We start from the raw sequence: 22,366 nt of genomic DNA on the forward strand, positions 1-22,366 counted from the left end.
AGCACAGTAAAGACTTCTTTTTGTAGAAATACACCACAGTACAGATTTCTTTTTTTTTTTAAGATTTATTTTTTTATTTGATAGAAAGAGAGAGTGCAGTGAGGGAGGGGCAAAGAGAGAGAGAGAGACTCTCAAGCAGACTCCCCACTGAGTGGGAAGCCTGACTCGGGGCTCGATCTCACAACCCTGATATTATGACCTGAGCCAAAATCAAGAGTCAGATGCTTAACCGACTGAACCACCCAGGCACCCCAAAGATTTCTTTTTGTAGAAATATAGCACAGTGACAATTTCTTATTGTAGAACTATGCAGTCCACCTGAATTATCATGTGGAAGCAAGTAGTAGTGACACTTCTGCAAATAGAGTGAATACTCAAAAATAGTTCTTCCTATGGATACCTAAAACCACAGGATGCTTGGTGTTTGTTTAGGAAAATAAAACTCCATGATTTTTATGAAGGTTATTCTCTGTGTTGACATTTTGTTTGAGCCAATAAAAGCTACTATTTATTGCACACATTCTATGTTAGGCATGGTTGAAAAGTATAATATATTTTATATTATTTAATCTTTACAACAATCCTGCAGCATCATTTGTTTTCATCTGACAGACAGAAATTAAAAATCTGATGTTCAGAGAAATTAAGTGGTTTGCCTAAAGCCACATAGGTAGCGAGTGGTACAGATTGGACAGGAACTCAGCTTTGTACAAGTCAGTATCCTCAACTCTACACTGTCTGCTTCCCTACATCTCCAAGGCCAACCTTTTCATGTCTGGTATAGATTTCTGACTGCTTATTTTGGAAGGTTACAGGTTGCTTCTACGTTCCTCCTTCAATGCTAAATTGAAATAAGAGATTACATCTGCTTTTTATTTTAATTTCACCACACAATGATAAAACCAGAAATTTAATGATGTTGAAAATGCTAAAATTTCATGATAAGAAATCTATATGGACAGTTTAGATGATAACTTAATTGATGCTTTTATCTACTGTGAATATAAAACAGCCAACTTCATTATGTAAACTACCTTCTTTGTATAACTACACAGGAACAATATTCTCTGAGAGTCTAAGTTTCAAAGAGAACTAAACAATGGGAAGTTGATAAGTGAAGTGCACTGTTATCATTGAGAAGTTCACATTTTTTTAAGTCCTTTTTCTTAAAAAATGTCGATGGGACTTTTTAAATTTTTTTATTGTTATGTTAATCACCATACATTACATCATTAGTTTTTGATATAGTGTTCCATGATTCATTGTTTGTGTATAACACCCAGTGCTCCATGCAGAGTGAGCCCTCTTTAATACCCATCACCAGGCCAACCCATCCTCCCACCCCCTCCCCTCTAGAACCCTCAGTTTGTTTTTCACAGTCCATTGTCTCTCATGGTTCGTCTCCCCCTCCGATTTCCCCCCATTCATTCTTCCTCTCCTGCTATCTTCTTTTTTTTTTTTTTAACATATACTGTATTATTTGTTTCAGAGATACAGATCTGCGATTCAACAGTCTTGCACAATTCACAGCGCTCACCATAGCACATACCCTCCCCAATGTCTATCACTCAGCCACCCCATCCCTCCCACCCCACCCCCCACTCCAGCAACCCTCAGTTGGTTTCCTGAGATTAAGAATTCCTCATATCAGTGAGGTCATATGATACATGTCTTTCTCTGACTTATTTCGCTCAGCATAACACCCTCTAGTTCCATCCACGTTGTTGCAAAAGGCAAGATCTCATTCCTTTTGATGGCTGCATAATATTCCATTGTATATATCTATCACATCTTCTTTATCCATTCATCAGTCGATGGACATATTGGCTCTTTCCACAGTTTGGCTATTGTGGACATTGCTGCTATAAACATCGGGGTGCACATACCCCTTAGGATCCCTACATTTGTATCTTTGGGGTAAATACCCAGTAGTGCAATTGCTGGATTGTATGGTAGCTCTATTTTCAACTTTCTGAGGAACCTCGATACTGTTTTCCAGAGTGGCTGCACCAGCTTGCATTCCCACCAACAGTGTAGGAGGGTTCCCCTTTCTTCGCATCCCCGCCAACATCTGTCATTTCCTGACTTGTTAATTTTAGCCATTCTGACTGGTGTGAGGTGATATCTCATTGAGGTTTTGATTTGGATTTTCCTCATGCCAAGCAATGTTGAGCACTTTTTCATGTGTCTGTTGGCCATTTGGATGTCTTCTTTGGAAAAATGTCTGTTCATGTCTTCTGCCCATTTCTTGATTGGATTCTTTGTTCTTTGGGTGTTGAGTTTGAGAAGTTCATTATAGAATTTGGATACTAGCCCTTTATCTGCTATGTCATTTGCAAATATCTTCTCCCATTCTGTCAGTAGTCTTTTGGTTTTGTTGACTGTTTCTTTTGCTGTGCAAAAGCTTTGTATCTTGATGAAGTCCCAATAGTTCATTTTGCCCTTGCTTCCCTTGCCTTTGGTGATGTTTCTATGAAGAAGTTGCTTCAGCTGAGGTTGAAGAGGTTGCTGCCTGTGTTCTCCTTTAGGATTTTGATGGACTCCTGTCTCATATTGAGGTCTTTCAACCATTTGGAGTCTATTTTTGTGTGTGGTGTAAGGAAAAGATCCAGTTTCATTCTTCTGCATGTGGCTGTCCAATTTTCCTAACACCATTTGTTGAAGAGACTGTCTTTTTTCCATTGGATATTCTTTCCTGCTTTGTCGAAGATGAGTTGACCATAGAGTTGAGGGTCCCTTTCTGGGCTCTCTATTCTATTCCATTGACCTATGTGTCTGTTTTTGTGCCAGTACCATACTGTCTTGATGATGACAGCTTTGTAATAGAGCTTGAAGTCCAGAATTGTGATGCCACCAGCTTTGCTTTTCTTTTTCAACATTCCTCTGGCTATGCGGGGTCTTTTCTGGTTCCATACAAATTTTAGGATGATTTGTTCCATTTCTTTGAAAAAAGTGGATGGTATTTTGATGGGGATTGCATTAAATGTGTAGATTGCTCTATGTAGCATTGGCATCTGCACAATATTTGTTCTTCCAATCCATGAGCATGGAACGTTTTTCCATTTCTTTGTGTCTTCCTCAATTTCTTTCATGAGTATTTTATAGTTTTCTGAGTACAGATCCTTTGCCTCTTTGGTTAGATTTATTCCTAGGTCTCATGGTTTGGGGTGCAATTGTAAATGGGATCGATTCCTTAATTTCTCTTTTTCTGTTTTGTTGTTGGTGTATATGAAGGCCACTGATTTCTGTGCACTGATTTTATATCCTGCCACTTTACTGAATTCCTGTATGAGTTCTAGCAGTTTTGGGGTGGAGTCTTTGGGGTTTTCCACATAAAGTATCATATCTGCAAAGAGTTTGACTCCTCCTTGCCGATTCGGATGCCTTTGATTTCTTTTTGTTGTCTGATTGCTGTGGCTAGGCTTCCAATACTATGTTGAATAGCAGTGGTGATAGTGGACATCCCTGCCGTGCTCCTGACCTTAGGGGAAAGCTCTCAGGTTTTCCCCATTGAGAATGACATTCACTGTGGGTTTTTCATAGATGGCTTTTATGATATTGAGGTATGTACCCTCTATCCCTATACTCTGAAGAGTTTTGATCAAGAAAGGATGCTGTACTTTGTCAGATGCTTTTCTGCAACTACTGAGAGGATCATATGATTCTTGTTCTTTCTTTTATTAATATATTGTATCACATTGATTGATTTGCGGAGGTTGAACCAACCTTACAGCCCAGGGATAAATTCCACTTGGTCGTGGTGAATAATCCTTTTAATGTACTGTTGGATCCTATTGGCTAGTATTTTGGTGAGAATTTTTGCATCCATGTTCATCAGGGATATTGGTCTGTAATTCTCCTTTTTGATGGGGTCTTTGTCTGGTTTTGGGATCAAGGTAATGGTGGCCTCATAAAACGAGTTTGGAAGTTTTCCTTCCATTTCTATTTTTTGGAACAGTTTCAGAATAGGTATTAATTCTTCTTTAAATGTTTGGTAGAATTCCCCTGGGAAGCCATCTGGCCCTGGGCTTTTGTTTGTTGGGAGATTTCTGATGACTGCTTCAATTTCCTTAGTGGTTATAGGTCTGTTTGGGTTTTCTATTTCTTCCTGGTTCAGTTTTGGTAGTTGATACATCTCTAGGAAGGCATCCATTTCTTCCAGGTTATCTAATTTGCTGGCATAGAGTTGCTCATACTATGTTCTTATAGTTGTTTGTATTTCTTTGGTGTTGGTTGTGATCTCTCCTCTTTCCTTCATGATTTTGTTGATTTGGGTCATTTCTCTTTTCTTTTTGGTAAGTCTGGCAGGGGTTTATCAATCTTGTTAATTCTTTCAAAGAACCAGCTCCTAGTTTCATTGATCTGTTCTACTGTTCTGATGGGTTTCTATTTCATTGATTTCTGCTCTGATCTTTATGATTACTCTTCTCCTGCTGGATTTAGGCTTTATTTGCTGTTTTTTTCTCCAGCTCCTTTAGGTGTAGGGTTAGGTTGTGTATTTGAGACCTTTCTTTTTTCTTGAGAAAGGCTTGTATTGCTATATACTTTCCTCTTAGGACTGCCTTTGCTGCATCCCAAAGATTTTGACAGTTGTGTTTTCATTTTCATTGGTTTCCATGAATTTTGAAAATTCTTCTTTAATTTCCTGGTTGACCCATTCATTCTTTAGTAGGATGCTCTTTAGCCTCCATGTATTTGAGTTCTTTCCAACGTTCCTCTTGTGGTTGAGTTCTAGTTTCAAAGCATTGTGGTCTGAAAATATGCAGGGAATGATCCCAATCTTTTGGTACAGGTTAAGACCTGATTTGTGACCTAGGATGTGATCTATTCTGGAGAATGTTCCATGGGCACTAGAGAAGAATGTGTATTCTGTTGCTTTGGGATGGAGTGTTCTGAATATCTGTGAAGTCCATCTGATCCAGTGTGTCATTTAAATACTTTATTTCCTTGATCTTTTGCTTAGACGATCTGTCCATTTCAGTGAGGGGGGTGTTAAAGTCCCCCACTATTATTGTATTGTTGTCAATGTGTTTCTTTCCTTTTGTTATTAATTGCCTTATATAATTGGCCGCTCCCATGTTAGGGGCATAGATATTTACAATTGTTTGAACTTCTTGTTGGATAGACCCTTTAAGTAGGATATAGTGTCCTTCCTCATCTCTTATTACAGTCTTTGGTTTAAAATCTAATTTGTCTGATAGAAGGATTGCCACCCAGCTTTCTTTTGGTGTCCATTAGCATGGTAAATGGTTTTCCACCCCCTCACTTTCAATCTGGGGGTGTCTTTGGTTCTAAAATGAGTCTCTTGCAGACAGCATATCGCTGGGTCTTGTTTTTTAATCCAATCTGATAGCCTGTGTCTTTTGATTGGGGCATTTAGCCCATTTACATTCAGGGTAACTATTGAAAGATATGAGTTTAGTGCCATTGTATTGCCTGTAAGGTGACTGTTACTGTGTATTGTCTGTGTTCCTTCCTGGTCTATATTGCTTTTAGGCTCTCTCTTTGCTTAGAGGACCCCTTTCAATATTTCTTGTAGGGCTGGTTTTGTGTTTGCAAATTCCTTTGGTTTTTGTTTGTCCTGGAAGCTTTTTATCTCTCCTTCTATTTTCAATGACAGCCAGCTGGATATAGTATTCTTGGCTGCATATTTTTTTTGTTTAGTGCTCTGAATATATCATTCCAGTCCTTTCTGGCCTGCAGGGTCTCTGTGGATAGGTCTGTTGCCAATCTAATTTTTGTACCATTGTAGGTTACATATCTCTTCTCCTGAGCTGCTTTCAGGATTTTCTCTTTGTCTCTGAGACTTGTAAGTTTTACTATTAGATGTCAAGGTGTTGACCTATTTTTATTGATTTTGAGAGGGGTTCTCTGTGCCTCCTGGATTTGATGTCTGTTTCCTTCCCCAAATTAGGGAAGTTCTCTGCTATAATTTGTTCCAATATACCTTCTGCCCCTCTCTCTCTTCTTCTTCTGGGATCCCAATTATTCTAATGTTGTTTCATCTTATGGTATCACTTATCTCTCAAATTCTGCCCTCGTGATCCAGTAGTTGTTTATCTCTCTTTTTCTCAGCTTCTTTATTTTCCGGCATTTGGTCTTCTATATCACTGATTCTCTCTTCTGCCTCTTTTATCCTAGCATTTAGCACCCCCATTTTTGATTGCACCTCATTAAAACCTTTTTGATTTTGACTTGGTTAGATTTTAGTTCTTTTATTTCTCCAGAAAGGTTTCTCTACTGACTTCCATGCTTTTTTCAAGCCCAGCTAGTATCTTTAAAGTGATGATTCTGAACTCTAGATCCGACATCGTACTAATGTCCATATGGAGTAGGTCCCTGGCAGTCGGTACTGCCTCTTGTTCTTTTTGTTGAGGTGATTTTTTCCGTCTCGTCATTTTGTCCAGAGGAGAATAGATGGATGAGAGAACAAAATGCTAACAGGGTAAAACGTCTCCAGAAAATATACTCTAAACAAATCAGAAAAGAGCTGAAACTGGGGGAAAAGAAAGGGAGAGAAAGAAAAAAGAAAAAGAAGAAAAAAGAAAAAGGAAAAGATAAAAACAAACAAAAACAAAACAAAACAAAACAGAATATGATCAAATATGATCAGGCTGGTGCATAGATCAGTGCCACACACTAGATTTTGGGTGTATTTTGGTCTGTTAGAAGAAAATGCCTCCCAAAATTTTAAAGGAAGAAAAACTTATATATATACAAAATAAGGGTTGATATGATGAAGGGATGGAATATGAGTGTAAAGATGGAAATTATAAAAAATTTTATAAAAGGAATTGATAAGAAGTTGTTTGAAAAAAGAGAAGAGGTTTTTTTTGTTTTGTTTTGTTTTTTTTTTTTAAAGGAGAGAATGTGACCAGGCAGGAGACTAGAACAAAGCCATAGACTAGAGATTTAGGGTATATTTTGATCTGTTATAAGAAACTGTATCTCAAAATTTTAAAGAGAGAACAACTTATATATATATGCCAAAAATAAGGGTAACTACTAGGAAGGGATAAAATATGACTCTAAAGAATAAAAAATAAAAATGTTTTTTAAAAAGGAGATTGATAAGATGTTGTTTGAAAAAGGGAAAAAGAAAAATTCAAAAAAAGAAAAAAGATAGTTAAAAAAAAATAACTTTGATAGGCTAAAGAATCATGGTAAAAAAGCCATGGATTCTATGTTCAGTATTCCCCTAGCTCTGGAGTTCTGCCGTTCTCATTGATTGGTAAACTTGGTCTTGGCTGGCTGTTCTTGCTGATCTTCTGGGGGAGGGGCCTATTTCCATGGTTCCCAAATGTCTTTGCCAGAGGTGGAATTGCCCCGCCTTTGCCAGTCTGGGCTAAGTAATCTGTTCGGGTTTGCTCTCCGGAGCTTTTGTTCCCTGCAAGCTTTCTGTACAGCTTTGGTCGATGGGGCATTTTTAAAGGAGTAACACAAGGTGCCTTAGGATCAGTCAGTAAATGAAAAACAGACCTACGTGGAGTGGTATCAACCCCACACTCCCATTAGTACTTTTGCTTCCTCTCCTAGGAATCCTGGAGACATTTTTTTTCAAGTAATTATGTTAGCGTTCTTACAAAATACTTTTACTTGCAATTTATTTTAAAGCATCCCCTCCAAAAATATCATTGCCAGAATACCAAAGTCCTAGTCCCATGTTCTGTGCAAGGATGACAAGAGCCTTCCAGAAGTGTCACTCACTCTATCAACAATCGACAGAACATCATGTCATTGATGTTAGTACTAAGAGGGTTGGGTAAAGGACATAAATATTTAATAATTCCACCTCTCTTTACAGAATTCCTGGGTACAAGGAGAATAATACTTAAGGAGTCTTCCAAATGCCATTAAAGAACAAACTATATCATCCATTCCAACTGTATTTGTTGAAAATACCCCTTATAAAGGGCTTACATTTTTAAATCATATGTTGTGTATCATGCACTGTATTCTGCAATTTAATTTTGATAGTAATGCTGTAAGCTAGCTATGATTAGCTCCATTTTATAGTTGAGAAAACTAATGATTTTAAAGACATCAGTGTCTGAAATCACCCTTCTGTCAAAAAATAGAGCCAGAAGTTGAAGTAGGAGTTTGTAACTTCAAACTCTGAATTACTTCCTAGGAGTGCCTATCATGTGCAGAATCTCTTACCAGGCATGCAAGTGATTGCTCCCAAATCAAATGGTAACCAGAATTCCTGAGGTGATTGTAGATACACAGATTCCTACAAGACATCTTGTGAGTTTCTGATATAATAGTTTTGGATAAGGCCTGGAACAAAGTATCTTAGTAAACATTCTAGGAGTTTCTGATCAGCCAATTCAGGGTAACTTCCAGGATGCAAGGAGAAGTGTAATGGAATTCTACCCTCTAGGTAATTTGACTGTTGCAAAAATTAGCCACTGACAATGGGAATATATATTTTGAATATATGTTGCCTCTATAATTCCACCTTTAGTGGACTTTAATAAATTCTTGTTCAATCAGAATAAATTTTTTTCTTGATAATTATTGCTTGTGTTTTTCAAGATGAGAGGAAAGCAGAACTGTTTCAAATGAGCATTCAAACACTCTCAGTGCACATTATAAATTCCAAAATATCACAGTAGTCCAAGATGGCAAAGGAGTAGGAGACCTTAGTTTTGTCTGGTCCCAGGAATTCAGCTAGATAGCTATCAAATCATTCTGAACACCTGTGAACTCAACCAGAGTCGAGAATAACTACAACTTTACATAGAGAAAAGTGACCACTTTTGCAAGTTTTTCTTTCTTTACAACTTTGGGATGCAATTTCTGCTAACAAACAGACCAAAATACACCCAGAATCTAGTGTATTGCTTTGTTCTCTTTACCTGTCTGATCATATTCTTTCTTTTTTTTTTCTTCTTCTTTTTTATTTTTGTTAAAGTCTTTTTTTAATTTTCATCTTTACAGTTACATTTTATCTTTTCAGTGTATTTAATTTTAATTCTGTATATATTTAAGTTTTTCTTTCTTTACAATTTTGGGATGTAGTTTCTTCTAACATATAAACCAAAATACACTCAGGCGATGGTGTATTGCTCTGTTCTCTTCGCCTGTCTGATTATATTCCTTTCTTTTTAATTTTCATTTTTAGAGTTATATTCTATCCTTTCAATGTATTTAATTTTGTTTTTGTACATATAGAAGTTTTTCTTTCTTTACAATTTTGGGATCTAGTTTTCTAAGAAACAGACCAAAATACACACAGGATCCAGTGTATTGCTCTGTTCTGTTCACCTGTTGGTTATATTCCCTTAAAAAAAATTATTTATTTACTTATTTTTGGTTTTGGGTCTCATCTGATTTGTTTAGTGTATATTTCTCTGGGGTGATTGTTTCCATTTTAGTATTTTGTTCTCTTGTTCATCTATTCTTCTCTGGACAGAATAACAAGATAGAAAAACTCGCCTCAACAAAGAGAACAAGAAGCAGTACTGACTGACAGGGACCTAATCAGTATGGATATAAGTAAGATGTTGGAACTAGAGTTCAGAATAATGACTATAAAGATACTAGCTGGGCTTGAAAAAAGCATAGAAGACACTAGAGAATCCCATTCTGGAGAAATAAAAGAACTAAAATCTAAAGGAGTCAAAATCAAAAAGGCTATTAATGAGATGCAATAAAAAATGGAGACTCTAGCTGCTAGAGTAAATGAGGCAGAAGAGGGAATTAGCAATATGGAAGACAAAATGATGAAGAATAAATAGCTGAGAAAAAGAGATATAAACAACTACTGGATCATGAGGGGCGAATTGGAGAGTTTAGTGATACAATAAAGCGAAACAATATTAGAATAATTGGGATCTCAGAAGAAGAGGAAAGAGAGAGGGGCAGATGGTACATTGGAGCAAATTATAGTGGAGAACTTGCCTAATCTGGGGGTGGAAACAGGCATTCAAGTCCAGGAGGCACAGAGAACCCCCCTCAAAATCAATAAGAATAGGTCAACACCCTGATATATAATAGTGAAACTCGCAGCTCTGAGAGCCAAAGAGAAAATCCTGAAAGAAGCTCGGGACAAGAGGTCTCTAACCTACAAGGGTAGAAACATTAGACTGGCAGAAGACCTACCTGGAGAGACCTGGCAGGCCAGAAAGGACTGGCATGATATATTCAGAGCACTAAATGAGAAAAATATGCAGCCAAGAATACTTTACCCAGCAAGGATATTATTCAAAATAGAAGGAGTGATACTATGCTTCTAAGACAAACAGAAACTAAAAGGATTTGTGATCACTAAACTAGTCCTGCAAGAAATATTAAAGGGAATCCTGTAAGTGGAGAGAGAGACCAAAAGTAACAAAGCTCAGGAAAGAACAGATAATATACAGAAACAGTGACTTTACAGGTAATAGAATGGCACTAAATTCATTTCTTTCAAAAGTTACTTTGAATATCAATGACCTAAATCCTTCAATCAAAACACACAGGGTAACAGATTGGATAAAAAAGCAAGACCCATTGATATGTTGTCTGCAAGGGACTCATTTTAGACCCCAAAACACCTCCAGATTGGAAGTGAGGGGGTGGAAATCTATCATGCCAGTGGACATCAAAAGAAAGCTGGGATGGCAATCCTTATACCAGACAAATTAGATTTTAAACCAAAGACTGTAATAAAAGATAAAGAAGGACACTATATCATAATTAAAGGGTCTATCCAATAGGAAGGTCTAACAACTGTAAATATTTATGCCCCTAACTTGGGAGCAGCCAAATATATAAACCACTTAATAACAAAATTAAAGAAACACATCAATAATAATACAATAATAGTAGGGGACTTAAACACCCCACTCACTGCAATAGACAGATCATCTAAGCAGGTGATCAACAAGGAGACAAGGACTTTGAATGACACACTGGACCAGTTGGACTTCACAGATACATGCAGAGCATTCCATCCTAAAGCAATAGAATACACATTCTTCTCAAGTGCACATAGAACATTCTCCAGAAGAGATCACATACTGGGTCACAAATCAGGTCTCAACTGGTACCAAAAGATTGGGATCATTCCCTGCATATTTTTTACCACAATGCTTTGAAACTTGAACTCAATCACAAGAGGAAAGTTGGAAAGAACTCAAATACATGGAAGCTAAAGAGCATCCTACTAAAGAATGAATGGGTCAACCAGGAAAGGAAAGAATTAAAAAAACTCATGGAAACAAATGAAAATGAAAACAATACTGTTTAAAACCTTTGGGAGCAGCAAAGGTGGTCCTTATACGGACGTATATAGCACTACAAGCCTTTCTCAAGAAATAAGAAAGGTATCAAATACACAACCTAACCTTACACCTAAAGGAGCTGGAGAAAGAACAGCAAATAAAGCCTAAACCAAGCAGGAGAAGAGATATAATAAAGATTAGAGCAGAAATCAATGAAATAGAAATAAATAGAACAGCAGATCAACCAAAATAGGAGCTGGTTCTTTGAAAGAAATAAAAGATTGATAAACCCCTGGTCAGACTTACCAAAAAGAAAAGAGAAAGGACCCAAATTAATAAAGTCATGAATGAAAGAGGAGAGATCACAACCAACACCGAAGAAACAAACAACTATAAGAACATATTATGAGCAACTATATGCCAACTAATTAGGCCATCTGGAAGAAATAGACACATTCCTAGAGAATTACGTACACCAAAACTGAACCAGGATGAAATAGAAAACCTGAACAGACCCATAACCAGCAAGGAAATTGAAGTAGTAAACAAAAATCTCCCAACAAGGGCCAGATGCCATCCCAGGGGAATTCTACCAAACATTTAAAGAAAGATTAATACCTATTCTTCTGAAGCTGTTTCAGAAAATAAAAATGGAAGGAAAACTTCCAAACTCTTTCTATGAGGCCAGCATTACCTTGATCCCAAAACCAGACAAAGACCCCACCAAAAAGGAGAATTACAGACCCATATCCCTGATGAACATGGATGCCAAAAATCTTGCCAAGATACTAGTCAGCAGAATCCAGTAGTACATTAAAAAGATTATTCACCACAACCAAGTGGGACTTAATCCTGGGCTTCAAGGGTGGTTAAATATTCACAAATCAATCAAGATGATACACTACATTAATAAAGACAAGAACCATATAATCCTCTCAATAGCTGCAGAAAAAGCATTTGACAAAGTACAGCATCCTTTCTTGATTAAAACTCTTCACAATGTAGGGATAGAGAGAACATACCTCAGTATCATAAAAGCCATGTACAAAAAGGCCATAGTGAATATCATTCTCAAGGGGGAAAAATGAAAGCTTTTCATCTAAGGTCAGGAACATGGCAGGGATGCTCACTCTCACCACTTTTGTTCAACATAGTACTAGAAGTCCTAGCCTCAGCAATCAGACAACAAAAAGAAATAAAAGTCATCCGAATTGGCAAAGAAGTCAAACTCTCACTCTTTGCAGATGACATGATACTCTATGTGGAAAACCCAAAAGACTTCACCCCAAAATTTCTAGAACTCATAAAGGAATTCAGTAAAGTGGGAGGATATAAAATCAATGCACAGAAATCAGTTGCATTTCTATACACTGACAAGGAGACAGAAGAAAGAGAAATTAAGGAGTGGATGCCATTTACAATTGCACCCCAAACCATAAGATACCTAGGAATAAACCTAACCAAAGAGGTAAAGGATCTGTACTCAGAAAACTATAGAACACTCATGAAAGAAATTGAGGAAGACACAAAGAAATGGAAAAACATTCCATGCTCATGGATTGGAAGAACAAATATTGTTAAAATGTTATGCTACTTAGAGCAATTGATACATTCAATGCAATCCCTATCAAAATACCATCAACTTTTTCCACAGAGCTGGAACAAACAATCCTAAAATTTGCATGGAACCAGAAAAAACCTTGAATAGCCAAAGGAATGTTGAAAAAGAAAACCAAAACTGGCGGCATCACAATGCCAGACTTCAAGCTCTATTACAAAGCTGTAAGCATCAAGACAGTATGGTACTGGCACAAAAAGACACATAGATCAATGGAACAGAATAGAGAGCCCAGAAATGGACCCTCAACTCTATGGTCAACTCATCTTTGGCAAAGCAGGAAAGAATATCCAATGGAGAAAAGTCTCATCAACAAATGGTATTGGGAAAATTGGACAGCCACATGCAGAAGAATGAAACTGGACCATTTCCTTACACCATACACAAATAGGCTCAAAACGGATGAAAGACCCAAATGTGAGACAGGAATCCATCAAAATCTTAGAGGAGAACACAGACAGCAACCTCTGTGACCCTGGCCATAGCATACAACTTCTTGCTAGACATGTCTCCAAAGGCAAGGGAAAAAAGGCAAAAATGAACTATTGGGATTTCATCAAGATAAAAAGCTTTTGCACAGCAGAGGAAACAGTCGACAAAACCAAAAGACAACTGATGGAATGGGAGAAGACATTCCAAATGACATATCAGATAAAGGGCTAGTATCCAAGATCTATAAAGAACTTATCAAACTCAACATGCAAAGAACAAATAATCCAATCAAGAAATGGGCAGAATGCATGAGCAGACATTTCTCCAAAGTAGACATCCAAATGGCTAACAGCCACATGCAAAAATGCTCAACATTACTCATCATCAGGGAAATAGAAATCAAAACCACAATACCACCTCACACCAGTCAGAATGGCTAAAATTAACCATTCAGGAAATGACAGATATTTGTGAGGATGTGGAGAAAGGGGAACCCTCTTACACTCTTGGTGGAAATGCAAGCTCATGCAGCCATTTTGGAAAACAGTATTGATGTTCCTCAAAAAGTTGAAAATAGAGCTATCATATGACCTATCAATTGCACTACTAGGGACTTACCCCAAAGATACTATGGAATACTACTCAGCCATAAAAAAATGAAATCTTGTGATTTGCCAGAACGTGAATGGAGCTAGAGGATATTATGCTAAGTGAAATAAGCCATTCAGAGAAAGACAATTATCATATGATCTCACTCATATGTGGAATTGAAGAAACAAAACAGGATCATAGGGGAAGAGAGGGAAAAATAAAACAAGTTGAAATCAGAGAGGCAGAGAAAGCATAAGAGGTTCTTAATCATAGGAAACAAACTGAGGGTTGCTGGAGGGGAAGGAGAGGACAGGGGGATAAGTGGGTGATGGACACTGGGGAGGATATGTGTTGTAATGAGCACTGGATATTTTATAAGGCTGATTATAATCACTGACCTCTACCTCTATAATTATTGACCTCTACCTCTGAAACTAATAATAAATTATATGTTAATTAATTGAATTTAAAAAAAATTAAATTCCATAATATCCAAGTTCTTTGTGTAAATTTTAACCTATTTAAACATATGTTAAGTAGTTGTATGGAATGCCACCATAACCATTGCATAATTCCAATAGCAGATGCTCTCATAAGGTTAGGAGGGAAAAGTTCTGGTTTTATGGGCTCTTTTAAATGTCTTTATTTATTTGTTTTTTTATTTTACTTGACATCTGTATATTCATCTGCTCTGGATTCCTGAGGTAGTCTTGTTATCCATATGTATTATGAAATTAATAGTTAATACCTATTTAAGCTTCCTGTGGAGCAGTCATCGTTTTAAGCACTTTACTTCAGCACTTTGAATGTATCAGGCCACTCTCTTCTGGCCTACAAAATTTCTGCTGAAAAATCAGCTGATACCCTATGGGGTTTCACTTGTATGTAACCGTTCTATTTTCTCTTGCTGCTTTTAAGATTCTTTATCATCAATTTTTGCCATTTTATTACTATGTGTTTTGGTGTGGATCTCCTTGGGTTGATTTTGTTGGGGGCTCTTTGTGCATCTTGGATTTGGATTTCTGTTTCCTTTCCCAGATTTGGGAAGTTTTCAGCTATTATTTCTTCAAATAAATTTTCCACCCCCTTTCCTCTCTCTTCTCCTTCTGGGGTCCCTATAATACAAATGTTATTATGTTTGATGGTGTCACAGAGTTCCCCTAGTCTATTTTCATTTTGTTTTATTTTTTTCTCTCACTTTCCTTTACTCTGTTGTCCATGTCACTGATCTGTTCTTCTGTTTCTTCTAGTCTACCGTTTATTCCTGCACTGTATTTTTAATTCCAGTTATTGAATTCTTCATCTCTGATTGGTTCTTTTTTGTTTTCTATCTCTTTGTTAAGGATCTCACTGAGGTCCTCCCCTCTTTTCTCAGGCCCAGTGAATATCTTTATGGCTGTTACTTTAAATTCACAATCTTTAAATTCCCAATAAGGCATATTATTCATCTCCATTTCTGTTTCGTTTAGGCTTCTTGCTGTGACTTTGTCCTGTTCCTTACTCTGTTTCTTCATTTTGTCTAACCCTCTGTGTCTGTTTCTATGTGTTAGGAAAGTCAGCTATATCTCCTGCTCTTGAAAGTAATGGCTTTATGAAGAAGAGGTCCTTTCTGTTCACCAGAACCTGGTGTTTCAGGGGTCTCTCTTATGTCTGTTGCATGTGCCCTGCTGTTGTGGCTGAGCCATGTTTACTTTCAGTCCAATCATCTGCAATGTATCTCTTTGCCTCTTTAATCCCTGTGTTGTTAGTATGCCAATCTGGGGACACCTTGGACTTACGTTGAGTCAGACCTGGTGATGTCAGCGATGCAGTAGCACTGAATTTCAGGGAGGTACTTTCCCTGTGTTGTCCCCTGAGAAGCTTTAGTTGGCGGGTGGGACCTGCTGTCAGACCAGGTGTGCGCTCCCAACCCACTGCTAGGGCTGCAGTCTGATTGTTATGTGTGGTTATCTTTCCCTTTCCCTGGGGGCAGGAGTCACTTTGGAGTGGTGTTGGACCCTGTTGGGGCTGCTTGCACACTGCCAAGCTTGTTGTACCACTTTGGATGGGCTCCAGCCATGGGTGGATTGGAGGGGGAAGGTCCACAGGGGAACTCAGGGCAGGGCACGTGGTATTGCAAGGTTTGCATGGGTCTCCTGTGGGAGGGGACGTGGAGTTGAGGTCTGGCTGGAGCGGGCATGTCTGCAGGAGAACATGGGGGTGGGGCACACTGTTAGCCGGTTACATAGCGAGTGTTGGTGTAGACTTGGTTCCCACAAGTGTCCCTGTGTCTAGGTTGGGAGGCACAGGAGGGAAATGGTGCCTGCCAGCTCCCTTGTTCCTGAAGTCCCCCAGTGATCCCTGCCCCTCCAGCATGCTCTCCGAGATTAGTAAACAAATCCCCTCCTATATACCCTAGGCATTTTCAAACTGCTGCTTCTGTGCTGTGTTGCTGAAGGTCTGTTTGCTGTACTGGCTTTCTAAGGGTGAAGACTCAGTTTTCTATTGACCTCCTGACTCTGAGCCTGCTGATTTGTGAAGTTCTAGTTGTTAAGCCCCACTAATGTTAAGAACTCACAAAATTCTGTCCTTCTGGCTTTCAAAGCCAAATGTTATAGGGATTTGTCTTTCCCATGTGGGTCCAGTGTGCCTGGAATGCCTGGTGTGAGGGTTTGTTTTCTCTTCTTTCCAAGCCTACAGCATCCTTCCCTCCCATAGACAGCCCTGTGGGTTTGTTTAGATCCCCAACCCGTCCTTGCCCTTCCCACCCTCCTGGGTGTGGACTACATTTAGCTGTGGAAAGGCTGTTCTGCCAGTCTTCAAGTTATTCTCAGGGTTATTGACATGGATGTGGGTGTTATATAGTTGTATCCGTGGGATGAGGTGGGCGTAGGGTCCTCCTACTCTGCCATCTTCCCCAGAAATCTGTTTTAAGCACTTTAAATACATTAATTCATTTAATTCTCCAAACATCTCTTTGTGGTAGTTCCTGTTACTACGATTCCCATTTTACATGTAAGGACACTGAGGCACACAGTTACCAAGCACATACCAGTGATCTCCTGCAATTTTAAAAATTGCAGTCTCCACATATGTAAGAAGAATAATGACATCTCCTATTTCAACCTGGAGACATTAATTTTCTAGGTTCTTCAGCACTGGATTCCAGCCGAGGAAATTATTTGTTTATTGAGCTGCATTACAACTCCTGGAACTTAGCTCCCATAAAGCAGTGGTTCAGTGTTCTACATTATTTACTTATTAATGTGGACATTGTGTAAGTTTCGTTTTTACAGGGAGAATGCAGCATTTAGTATTTACAGTGAATTAAGCTAAATTAGCAACATTCATAAAATCAAGAAAGTCTCAGTTGAATTTTATTCTCGTCAAGGTATTTACACACTGTGATACTGTTTTGTGGAATTTTACGTACAATAAATATGCATATAGACACCAATGTATGTATGATAATTATTGCTACAGCTAACGTTTACAGAGCAGTTTCTATGTGCTAGGCACTGTGTAAATATTTCTCATGGATTATTCCAATTAATTCTTGCAACTATCTTGATGGGTAATTTCTTTATTCCAATTTTACAGATTAAAAAAAGTACAGTTCTAGAGGTGTAACATACATAAGGTCTAATAAAAGGCATAGTTGGTGTTTGAGTGTAGACATTTAACTTCAGAGATTGCCTTTTCAACCACCATGCTCAGACTAAAACCAAGGTATGCAGATGAACCCAACCACTGAATATTGGCAGTTGTTGGATGACCAACTTCTCCCTCCCCCAAAGAAATCACCTATATAACTGCAGGAAAGAGAGATTTCACTTTATACTAGTTTAGGTGAAAACATAATAGGTGGTATTTTTGGTCAACCACAAGGATAACTACAATGTTTTTAAAAGCTTATATAACTTTAAACTGTGCTGATATTTGGATTTAAATCACAAATCATTTTTAAAAAGGATTTTATTTATTAATTTGACAGAGAGAGCACAAGCAGGGGGAGCAGCAGGCAGAGGAAGAGGGAGAAGCAGGCTCCCCTTAGAGCAGGGAGCCTGAGGTGGGACTCAATCCCAGGACCCCGGAATCATGACCTGAACTGAAGGCAGCTGCTTGACTGGCTGAGCCACCCACGAGCCCCACAAAACATTTTTAAGCACCCACCACAAATCTGGCACTGCGCTTAGTGTTAGATTTACAAAGTTTTATAAGGTGGACTCATAGCTTCAGGGAACTTAGAGTCCTACAAGGCTGAGAGAATTTGTCTGAAGCTTGGACACAAAATAATATGTCCTATAACAGAGTCAACAAATGCTATATGAATCTCAAGATGAGAATCATTACTTCTGCTGCATTGGAGAAGAACCTGGGACATTTTGAGAGTGGAGATATTATTTAGAGGGGAGTTTTAGAGCTGGGTAGATAGAATTTCTCTGGGCGGAAGGGCAAACATGGAAGAAGAATCACGTGTGGTATAATTGGAGAATGGCTCATCTGATGGTTCAGTGAGGAAGGCAGTGAGTCTGGAGAGTAGAATAGGTCCTCTAGATTACTCAGGGCCCAGAGTGCTCTGCCAAAGAGCTTGGCTTTTATTCTGTCAACAGTAAAAACTTATTTTAAGCAGGGGGTTATCACTATTAGGTATGCATATCAGATATAATTAGGGCAGTAAATGATGGAGCCAAAGGGAACAGTTATAGAGCTGACACAACAGACCTTTATCCAAAGCACTGAATACAGAAGGAGGAGAACAAGTTTTGGGGGAAATAGTTTGATTTTATATTATGGAGTCTGAGGTGCACACAGACCACCCAGGTGACAGATGTTTGGTGAGCAGTATGAAATGCAAGTGAGAGGCTGGAGCAAGAGATCTGGAGAGCAGAGGAGAGCTCCTCAGCTGTCCCTTTGTGGGAGTTGCAAGTCTGGATGCCTAGGAAGCAGCATCCCAGGGCTGCTTTGCATTGTATAGATTAGATTACAGCTGGGTTAAATACTCACCTTTTAGAAGAACACTGGAAGATCCCCCGAAGGCAGCTGGAGCTACCTTTCCTGAGATGTAACCTTAGTCTGGAAAAGAAAATGCGAGAAAGAAATGGTAAATGTCTTCAGCTGTTGGCAGGGCTTCCAGAGACAAACATCTCAGTAGAAAAATGCAGCTCGAAGTCAATGGTTCCCTCTCAGTAGGAGTTTGCACAGGAAGATGCAGCCTAGGAAGCAGTAAGTGAACTGGTCAGCTGTCTGGGCTCTCTGGCAGTGGGACAGAAGTAAAATGGAAAACACAAACAAAAAAATCATTACATTTGGGTGTGGGGAAGACAGCCACCACCAGAGGGCAGCCATACCTTGAGATGCCCAGCAGGCCAGACAAAGCAGCTAGACCTGAGGTTTTGACGTGGAGTCCATGGCTGTGAAGGAAATGCTGCACAACATGGTCACCAGTCATCAACACATGGTGGGGCAGGAGGCTGAGGCAGAATTTGGAGCCTACACATTCCCAGGCTGGCAGGTAATTTGATCCACTTTACCTGGCCATTCAGAATTCGCTGGTTAATTTCTCTACCTGAAAAACTGGCTTTTAAAATTTCCTTTCTCTAATAAGGGAAGCCTCCTACTCCTTCCAGAACAGGGAGCACTTGATGAACTAGATTTAGGTAGTAACAGCCTTTGTATCTTAAGAAACGGTTGTGATCTCAGGCACTGACCACTTACGAGTTTAAGAAAATAGTAGAGAATAAAGGTGGAACCAGAAAGGATGATGTAACGTCACCTAGCACAGGGATATTTGTGGGTTTTAGTGATAGCTAGCCTTTCTGCAGTGTGAAGAAAGCTAATAGGGGTTTTCTCTTTCAATCACCCTACAACGATCCTGCAAACTATGCCGCGTTGCTTTATTGAACAGATGCGTAAACCTCAGAGCGAGTGTCTACCAGACTCAGGGTGTCACAACCAGAAAATAGCTGGACTGAGATTTGAGCCCAGGTATGTTTTGATCCAAAGCCCCTCTTCTTTATTCTCCTCAAATTTTCTACTCTGCATTCAAGACCTTTCCCAAGAAAGCAGGGAGAAGGGAGGAAGAAGGTATGAAGATGCATCCAGGAAAGTATTAGGGATGTCCTGATGTCCTCCAGCTCTGACCCCAGAGCAGTGAACCCCCCCCCCCCTTTCCGCGGCAGGGAGACAATGGCACCGCACTTGACCTTTTAACAGATGAAATTTGTGCCATGGCTGATATTTAGGCACTGTCATTGTTCATCTTAATCTGTTTGGCAATTAAACCACATACTTTATCAGCCATTTGGCATGTGATCTTTAATGAACCTAGTCATCTCCAGGGAGGGGAAGAAGGAAGAGTCTGGAAAGCATGCTATGGAGGAGAAAATAGATTAAATCCTGCTCTCAGGGGCACCTGGTGGCTCAGTCGTTAAGCGTCTGCCTTCGGTTCAGGTCATGATCCTGGGGTCCTGGGATCAAGCCCCACATCGGGCTCCCTGCTCAGTGGGAAGCCTGCTTCTCCCTCTCCCACTCCCCCGCTTGTGTTCCCTCTCTCGCCGTGTCTCTCTCTGTCAAATAAATAAAAAATAAAATCTTTAAAAAAAAAAAAGACTAGGGCCTCTTTAAAAAGAAAATAAAAATAAATCCTGCTCTCGGTTTGCCAGAGAAGGAAGATGGAGCAGAAGCTATGCTCTGCCCTAAACTGGTTTGAAGACCCACGCCCCACACCATTCAGGGGAATTCGAGAGGGAGACAGAAAGTGTGTGTCCCTTTTGGTGACTTGAGAGGCTGAATTGCACTGGAGTCAGAAGATGACACTGGAGCCCTTTAATTTTCAATTTGAAAGCTACTCTCTAGTAATAATATGTACATTATAATAAGTATAATAATATTATAATATAATAATAATAATGATTCCAATGTTAACAGGCACCATCTCAAAGTTAAACACAAAGAACATATGCTTTCTTTCCACAATATTGAACTAATGTTAAAGGCGTGATGCTCTCGACTGAAAACAACAATTTTGAACAGCAGTAATAACAGGCAAATAAGCGTGTTTTGAGATTCTCCTTTTCCACCCTGTTGGGTGCCCCTGCTTGGTGCTGTTTCAGTACATCGAGCACACCAGCATATGCAGCTCTTCACTTGGTATAAATGTTTTGGAAGCTGGCGTTGCTAAGCTATGGCTAATTTCAAATGCAAAAATATACTTGTCCTGAAAAATATGCTTGCTACAACCTTCATGCCACCTTCATCTATTTGTGTAGCTCCTAAGTGGAATATGTGTGGTTTATGCAAAGCTGAAGGAAAGGAAATGGAACAAATAACCAAAAACACATTGCTTTTTCTTCTCTCTGTGCCTTTAAACAATCCCACATTTACCCGTAAGAGATGCTGAACAAGGTCATCACATTTAGAGGACACTAGGTTTTTTGAGTTGGTGATATATTGATCATAATTTCCTTCACAGAATCTGAATTTTTTGCAAAGCAAGAATTTGTGTATTCCTCATTTAAACTCCATGTGTATGGCTATAATTTACTTGTATTTCTATTATTTCTTCCATAATTTTGTTAATTAGTTTACATATCACAATTATGTATCGAGTGTCTTTTCTATGTCAGGCCCAGGGGTGGCTGATAGATAATCAAGTTTGCACTTGGACTCTCATGCCCGAACAACAGTGCAGTTTTATTGTTCACACTTAGAAGTTTATGATACTTTTCTTGGACCCTTTCTTTTGACTCATTATTAGTTTCTATTCCTGCTGTAACAAATTTCAACAAACTTAATGGCTTAAAACAACACAAACTTGTTATTTTACAATCCTGCAGAGTCTTAAAATCAAGGTGTCAGCAAAAGTGGGTTTCCATCTGGAGGTTCCAGGGGAGAATTCATTATCTTGCATTTTCTTAGCTTATGGTCCCTCCTCCATCTTCAAAGCCAACAGCCACTCTCCTTCTCTCTCACCTCTTCTGTCTTCACATCTTCTCTGACTGTCCTGCCTCTGCCTTATAATTATGATTACAATGGGCCCACCCAGATAATACAGGGTAATCTTGCCATCTCAAGTTCCTTAACAGAATCACATCTGCAGAGTCCTTTTGAGCATATGTGGGAACATATATACACAGGTTCTGGGGATTAGGATGTGGACTTCTATGTGTGCATGGGGGCATTAATCCACCTACCATGCTCACATAATTACACTCTTTATCTCCTATTAAAAACTTATCTACATACACTGTTTTATGGAGTCCTGAAGCATCTTTTAAAAAATGAAGTGTTTTTAAAGCGTTTTCCCCAAAATAACATAAACAAGTTTACATCTTTTGGGTCTGTGCATAGAATTCAGCATCAATCCTCTGGACACAGGGGCAAATCTTCTAAGAAGTAAATTTATTTCTGGCTGTTGCAGGAGGAGACTATTCAGTGAGTCCAAATTTTCTCAGCACAGACTCCAGAAAGTTCAGTTTCTCTAGCTAAGGGTAAAGGCTCTTTGAATTCTACTGGATGGTACTCCAGGGAATAT

Source organism: Mirounga angustirostris, unplaced genomic scaffold (assembly GCF_029215605.1).
Source record: "Mirounga angustirostris isolate CCGP_5_RB_7025 unplaced genomic scaffold, mMirAng1.0.hap1 SCAF_10, whole genome shotgun sequence".
NCBI classification, from domain to species: Eukaryota; Metazoa; Chordata; class Mammalia; order Carnivora; family Phocidae; genus Mirounga; species Mirounga angustirostris.